The sequence below is a fragment of the Amphiura filiformis genome, chromosome 5 (genome assembly GCF_039555335.1).
Source record: "Amphiura filiformis chromosome 5, Afil_fr2py, whole genome shotgun sequence".
NCBI lineage: Eukaryota > Metazoa > Echinodermata > Ophiuroidea > Amphilepidida > Amphiuridae > Amphiura > Amphiura filiformis.
The window spans coordinates 20,101,437-20,109,902 of NC_092632.1; the positions used below are offsets into that span (position 1 = coordinate 20,101,437).

Sequence of the window (8,466 nt, forward strand, 5' to 3'; positions counted from 1 at the left end):
ATACGCGACATCGCCCGGCAGATTTGGGATTAGGAATGTGTTAAAGCATCACCATGGTTTGATAAAGAATCATTAAAGATGTATTAACTGGTCTGCTTACGTCTCCCAAGAAGCATTAGTTTTAATTTACTGCAGACACGAAAATGTAATAGTATCAATTAGTATTTAATGAAGAGACTTTTATGTGTCTGATTTACTAGTTATCGTAAACGAGTCTCATGGTACTACTATAAATCAATAGATTCTCGATTCAATATGTTATATGCTTTATCATTCAGTTCAAACCAAAAGTGTGCAAAAAGACGGCAGCTGCGGCACTAAAAAGTATCCCAACGTCTGGAATTTATTGTTGTCAAATGCCATGATTACGGTATTAGAAATCAGTTGCCACATTGTATCAGGTTCAAAGATACAAATGTCTGTATTGGAAGCCCAAAAATTCCAAAGCACCATTAGCAGATACCCAGATACCCAGTTGTTTTGTTTTGTTTTTGTGGTATTATACATCAGTGAATACTCGAACGATTCGTAAATAGTAAAACACAAATAAGAATTTAGATATTTATAGTTTAAAGGATAACTCCGGCAATCACAACATTATGCCTTAATGTTAGACAAATAATTATCAAGCACAAATCATATGGTTTTATTTAAAACAAACTCATATTGACCATAAAAATTAATAATAAACAGCCGACTCTCAACACGCGATATCTTAAATTCCCGCGCCGAAATTTTTCAGTGCAATGACGTCGTGGTTATTTGTGCTCAATTGTTGCCAGTCTTCATTGCATTACTGGGAAGTCACTGTACTCGACAAATCTCGGCGGCGCCGGGAATTTAGAATATCGCGTGTTGAAAAACGGCTGTTTTGATTCATTTATGGTAAATATGAGTTACGTGATTCGTGCTTGATAATTAATTTTCTGTTATAAGGCATAATGTTGTCATCCTTTAAGGATAGGAAATGACACGATTTCATCAACGCATCTCTTATTTTCTTGCAAATGTATGAAGTACATAAATATATTCATCCCCTCAGGGATTCACATTATAAGATATATCTACCTACACAGAGACTTTAAACTATTTTAGTGTATCCGTTTTGCCTCATATACATGTATTTCTTGTTTATTTACTGTTACTAGGGATAGTAAACCAGAGGATTTATTATATATAATCCATTTTATTCAATGTACTCTATAAAAAGTCAAGTCTTTCAATATTGGGCATTCGTGTGTAGAATTCCGGTACAAGCTAACCTGGCACCAACTATAGCCTTTTTTCGATACTACTGTAGTTTGGTCGTGGACGTGGTCAGTAAAGCAATGAGTTCAACAGTAAACATGGATGCATTCTGACTTGTTCGTGTTTGCCAAATGTGGAGCTCTAAAAACTGACAAGTTCGGGAAGTCATAAAAGTAGTAACCACTTATTCTCATTTTTCTGTTTTGTTTATTTTCTTTGATGGTTTTCTTTATCAGACAAAAATAAGAACATTTATAGGGAAATTTAGCTGCAAAGGATCCGACAGACCAAAATTTCTACATCAATCTGATACTGATCAGTGTGGTCTTTGCGGAGGTTTGGTTGGATTAGTGGGGGAGGTTGGACCTCCAAATGAGTTGTTTTGCTGACTCAACCCACAAAAGCAAATGTCACCCCCTTAAAACCACCCTCCTTAAAGAAAATGTCAATAGTGTAAAATTGAAAATTGGCAAACACAAAATTTTACCTTATTGTGGGGCTAAAATAGTGTACAAATGTGCCCGTACCCGTGCTCTTGACTTGAACCCACCCTGCAAGTCGGCATTTCAATTGTTATCTGCTTTATTGAGGTCGATTACGCCCAAGTCGATCATGAGAGTGGGCAAAATCGCCGGAAACCATTGCAGCCGCAGTCGACAAATCTGATGCCAGACAGACACTGGCAATGATTTCTGCCAATTTGAAATTTGATTTTGGCCCCGTGCAAGACATCATATTCAAACATTGTCTCTGCGTAGGCAACCCCGTTCCTCCCCCTACTGTCCCTACCAAGACATTGGGCATATGCAATTTTGCAATAATCCCATCACCATTTGAATCGTGATTTTTGCTGATATCAAGGAAAGCTTGCGAACACTCTCCGACGGAACCCAGATCTTGACCTGTAGCTGCAAAGACAGCGGCTACTGTATTTACCATGCTCACATTGAACTGCGGGGCACCACTTCGTAGTGCCATATCTTTTGCAACATCAATGTAACAAACTAAACTTTCTGAATCAGTTTTTAACACAGAACTCAAAGTATCTTCACTAATTGACACTTTCGTGGTAACTGAGATGCCTCTTCCGAACATTGAGCTTAATGTAGAAAGTCGTTTGTCACCAGATAAAAGACTTTCTTCAAATATTTTGGACACGACAACATCTGAGAGGTCGGTAGGAAAGGAGTCCAGTATCCATTCCGTGCAAGCCTTTGTCGATACTGACGCCATGTTCTGACCCGCAGCCTCGGCAGTTTCGTAGGTGAACGTCAAATGTAGAATCTTAAAAATGAAAATAAAGTAGAATCCAATTAATGCAATCCATGATTAATGGATCAATGTGATGCAATGCCTTTTACAATGCACTTTTGTCTCTTTCTTGAACCCGCATTGCGTAATGGTCGCGACGGTTTTGAGTTAATTGATGCGTACGGTTCTCCAGAATACTTTCAATATTACAAAAGTTGCAGATGAACTTAATAAAGACAACAAAATAAAAACTCCTTTATCATGCAACCCAATATGTCTTAACAAAAAACATTATATGGACAACAACTAAGTGGAAGGTTATGTAGTTTTACTTCGGGGTATGCATGAGCAATGTAAATTGACTGATAATACAAAAATATAGAGGGACAATTATTTAGCCTTGAGGAACGCATTGGGGTAGGTGTCGTTTGTTTTCCATTTCACTCACTAACAAATGAGAATGGGAAATTTACTATAATGTACCTCATTGTCAATGATGGTTTGCACTCCCTTAAGGACTGCTCTCCGGGAGACTGTTCTAACCACGTCATGAAGCCGTGGAACTGATTTTTGTATCCATTCACCGAGACTATGTGCTTGCTCTGTATCTCCACATATTATTACTGGACACCTCTGCACTTGTTGACGATAAGCTGTAACTTCGACACCACCAGACTCGTTGATCGCCTTACAACCTCTTGTACACCCAGCAATTATGGCACCTTCGGTTGTTGCCGCTGGAACCAGGAAGCCACCTTGGGCGTACTTTCCAAGGATGTTGATTGGACCAATAACACCAGTTGGGATTTTAATTAATCCAATCGGTGATTCAATGTTACCAGAAAGGTTATTTTCTTGAAATGGAACGTGAGGCTCCCACCAACCATCTAAGGTATTAAGAGATGTGTTGGTAATGCGTTCTACCCATTCACGTCTATCGTCACTAGCTTTTTTGCTGTAGTCATATCTGCAAATAATAAATATTTTAAACGAATACATTAACTAAAATTTGAAATACCCTACGTCTACCGGTCTATGACAATGTGCCGCCGTCAAAACTCCATATTCTTACGGAAGAGAAAACCTCATTTATTATTTCGGACCAATGACGCTTCTTACAGGGTGCCCCCCCCCCCAAAAAAAAAGAGGCCCCTCATTGCGCCCTCTTGTTCTCCTATTTCTGAAAAGTTGATGAAATATATTTTGGTATGTAAAGAAACCTTTAATCATTAGCTTTAATAAACCAAAAGAAATATTTCAATCGGCTCACAACTTTTGAAGATATGCCCTTTTGAATAAAAGTACCCGTTTTTCACTCTGTCCACGGATATCAAGCAGAGTGGTTGGGATGGCTCATGCTGTGGAGTGGCCTGCACGATCACCAGACCTCACACCACTTGAATGTTTTCCTTTGTGGCAAAATCCAAGATCTTCGCAAACGTATTACTAATTGCATTCGTAAGTATCCGGCATACAAAGATGGTACGCAACTCAATTGATGCAATGAGGACCAGGGCTGAAACCTGTATTCGCCAAGGAGGCAACCAGATAGAGGGCAGAGCAACACAGTAAACTCACTTCAGAAGAATATGGCGTACAACATTAATTTGTATAATAAAGCGACACCAGAGTATACGGTCTGTACACCCATAGGCATAATGCCTATTCAATTTTATGACTATAAAAATATTTTAGTTACTTTTATGTTTTGGTATAAATTCAACAGGACCAATGTAAGTTACTGTTACTGCGGGGCCTTCACAAAGGGAATTTGCACCTGCACAAAATCGTCCTAAAGAGAAACTTTGTTTTCTGGAGGGCCATTTTTCCTTGGTATTGAGGGTCAATTTGAAAAAGGCTGGTGAATAACCTTTATTAGTCTGCATGTACGGTACGTAAACCCTCACCTTTTCATGTCAAAAATGAAATACTGATTAAGAAATACTAACCTGTACTTTGCAAGAATGCTTGAATCTGGCACAAACGAAGACTTGAATCGGATATTACTTCTCAAGTGTAGAATTCTTGCAAATGTTGTACGTTTACACACTGACCGGAGCATTTTTCAAGATCAGTTCGATTGAGGGTCTATCTCGTCAATTATAGAAGGGTTATTTCTCACCACACAGGAAGTAGTACCTTGTTTATCACAGAAGTTTATCACAGAAGTTATTAAACCAACCACTAGAAAATGTTGCATATACAACATGTAAATCTAAGCTAATCTAGCAGGTCTTTGTACAAGGGCACCCAGTATAGTAAAAGTCATTTCGTTCACGGTTCAGATAGTTTATTAACACGCGTGGATAATTACAGTAAAATATTTATAGTACGTTTAAGGGACCCTTGGACTATGTTTGCCAGAAGAGAGGTAGAAGGTTAGATTTGAGGTGCATGTGCTTGGTTAGAATGTTAAATGAAAGTTTATACATGGCCTAGCACCTACGGACATGCGCAGACGTGTGACAATGTTAACCTTGCGTGCATGCTTCATACCTAATTCGTTTATTTACACACACCACACGAGAAGCATATTCGAAAGGCTAGCTTCGGGCGACGTCGCAATAGATGCTAGTAGATGCAAGTATGAATACAATATCATCCAAGAGTATAATCTCTTATAATCTTTAGGTCCGAGAAGTACTAAAGTTTGTTAATGATGTTCTATACACGTCAGTGGGGAATTATGCTATGCCACCGCATCCGCAGTAGGCATATATGGTACAATGTCATTAAACACTCGGACAAGTATTCAGAATCAAAGGTCTTTTGACAGCAACGGTTGAGTACGCAATCTCTAAACGCTGCATAAATAGACAGATTTGCACTACAGACCTTTAGTTCAGGCCACGCACACAGAATAATTTGTTTACTCCCCAAAAAGGCATTACAAACGCAGGCGTGTATTACACATGTTTAACGCCAATTGGAAAAATCACACAAGTACTAACCAATACTTTGTAATTCAGAACATGTTCCGAAGCACATACTGCATTAACTCTAACTTGTTCCCACAAAGTATTCTTCACACAATTGATATATTTCCCATGCTATTATAGTTGATATCAGAGCCTTCATCAACCATCACACAGGTATTTCTAATCTTTAAACATGACAGCAAAAATATCTGTGACATTATTTCCCGCTTGAAAACTTTCTTTGATAAAGAAAAGGTGGAGGGAAACCCCATTTTGTTTTGCTATATTTTCACTAATACAAGTTATAGGCCTATGATGTAAGGTATTAAAAGAAAAGAAATAAGTATAATATTGATCAAATCAAGAGGAAATCAGAGATTTTTTTTCCTACTCGCACATTACACACGAGGCAGGCCTGTGTTATATGATTATTAAAGGGCTACGGTAAAAAGATAATATGCTAGTTACGCTAAACAAGAGACTTTTCGTGCTTGGCTGATCCTCACTTGATGAAGGTCATATTGATTTATCGTCTACAAAGATGCCTCCTCTCCAGGCCAATGGTACGTTCAAATCGATCGGTTGGACGTCCAAAGGTCCCATGAACGTATTAATGAATAGGGTATTAATGTTTGTGAACGCTGAGTGTACACCAGGCATATCGAAATGCATTCTGAATACGAGGATGTCCTTAGAAACTTGCGATATATTACAAATTTTATGACAAATTATACTTGACTAATTATAAATTAAATTTGTGATATTTAACAGTCCTCGAAGTGTACTTTACAAATCTAATGATATGTACTTAAAGTATACCAAGATACTTAAAGTGTATGTATAGTAGCTGGGATGAAAAGCCGACGATCAATCGAAAATTTTGTCTAACGTTGGAAAAAATATTTAGTGCCGCTCTTCATAGACTGAATGATATCTTTAAAACCCTTACCGTTTTTGAGCAGGGATATGAGAAAACAACCCTGATTTGAGTAAGTAATATAATATTCGTTTCGTGAACCTTCAGTTCCATGGTTGACCCCATGAACAAATTTGCCCCGTTCTTCCCATATTTTTAGTAATCGTCCGTACTTGCATAGTGCCGTTTTTGGCAATTGCTTGGATTCATTAGATAGTTTGCAAAGTGCAGTTTAGTTCGCCGTAGAAGATTATCTATTCAAAATTATTCTATGTGAAACTCCAAATAAGCTGACGTAGAAGTCGAAGAGTCGAAGAAAATTTGGAATGTCTTTCGTAAACTCTCCAATGTGAATACCCAAACGGCATTGAGCGTGTCTTGGAAGAGTTAGAGGTTAACACCGTACTACATTCGATACAACCTCTTAAGCAATGTTGAAGAGGAAGTGTTCTTTATGAATTAAGGTTTGTTATAATATTTTAAAATATTGCTAACGGCTTAATTTCAATTGAACTTTTTCTAGGTGTTCTCAAATCTCGCATCGTCTAATGGAAAGTAAACCTAGATAATCATCTTAAAGTCGGTCAAATAAGTGATTCGTTAAAATGTTTGTTTAAGTTTCAAATTTCTATCTACCTATTAATGTTGAAACGTGCTTTACATGACAATTACTGATGTATTAATCTCTTCCTTCTTTCTATATTTTTCACTTCACGGAATCTGTTAGATAATTCAATAATGCCTGCCAATTTCCATTACTTTTGTAGTGTTTGATATCATATCATTGCGTAAAACGTTTTATAACTATTTTTATAGTATAAAAATTACATTTTAGGATAATCATGATCAAGCTGGCAACATAGACCGTAAGCTTGCAATGTATATACTTCCCCTCCTGTTAAATTGTTGCGAGTAGTTTTTGGCAGGCAGCGTTAACAGATACAAAGTAACCCAATCGTTGTAGCTAGCGGCCTGCTAATCCGAGGGATTTCAACATTGCTCAAATCCAACACGTGCCCAATAATCCACTCAACACATGCACATGTGAGAAAGATGCATTTGTACATCTCGTGTTAAAATATTAAAAGCCATGAGTTTTCAGGGGTGTGTTGAATAAATGAAATAAAATTGATTCAGAGCTCCGAAGAATCACAGCGTCATTTTAAAGGCTTATTTTTAAATTGACGCTACATTAGCTTTATTTTGATTGTGTGATTAAGTTTGGATATATGATATTGTTTTTGACATTTCAGGCTGTGCAAGGTAAAGTAAATTGCTGCATTTGCTATAAGCTATACGATAAATCGTGCTTACAACTAAGTGTATCCAATCAAATTACATCAACAGCTATTCAACTATTTGATAGTTTGTTCAAAGTATTTGCAAGATTCATTCGATATAGATAATTAATAGGGGAATCTTGAAGGCCGTTACCGTCGTTTTTAAATATGAAAAGGAAATTAACTTTGATGAAACAATGTTAAAAATAATGACTCAAAATGTATGAAATATGACACCTTAATGGTGCACTGAAACTATATGTGAAAACCCTTTGTTCTTTCAAATTGGGTTTCTATCGTAATTACGGTTCATAGAGACACAATTAAATTGTTCAAAAGAACTAGTAAAACAAATGCCACAATATTAGCTTGTGCTACAAAAGCCAAATACCGCTTACACACAGTAGATAGTCATAACAATTGGCATGAAATCGACACAACATATACAATATTAAATAATTAATAAGTTATTGTTTTCAAACCCCATGTGTGTAAAATAAGAAATCTAGCTCATAAGTTAAAACATATTCACAGCGTTGGTTGTGGTTTGTTTATATTGGAATATAATTCATCTCTCCTGTTACCTTACGTACACCTACCGAACCCCGAGTTCCTTTAAAGCACGCAAAATGTGTATATTTTTACTTTAGTTACGTAGCCCGCGAGCAAGAAATGTGTTGTTCACGCATGAATATTCAAGAGGTGTATTTGATGCAATTTTCCATCTTCGCAGCACCCGGGCAAGCGCCAATCAACGAGTTTCATGTTTGCCATTTTTGAGCCGAATTGCATGAACCGCACCCCAAGGGGTGGAATTATAACGTGACCCAAGGGGTGAACAGTGGCTGTGTAT

At 37.2% G+C, this 8,466-nt stretch overlaps 1 long non-coding RNA gene across 1 annotated transcript; it reads right to left on the reverse strand.

The window, feature by feature from the left end:
• Positions 1–1,326: 1,326 nt before the first annotated feature.
• Positions 1,327–3,460, reverse strand: LOC140151822 (uncharacterized). The gene is made up of 2 exons (XR_011858972.1): positions 2,983–3,460; positions 1,327–2,532 (listed from the first exon to the last, which is right to left on the reverse strand). It is a non-coding gene; the product is annotated as an uncharacterized lncRNA (long non-coding RNA).
• Positions 3,461–8,466: the final 5,006 nt, after the last annotated feature.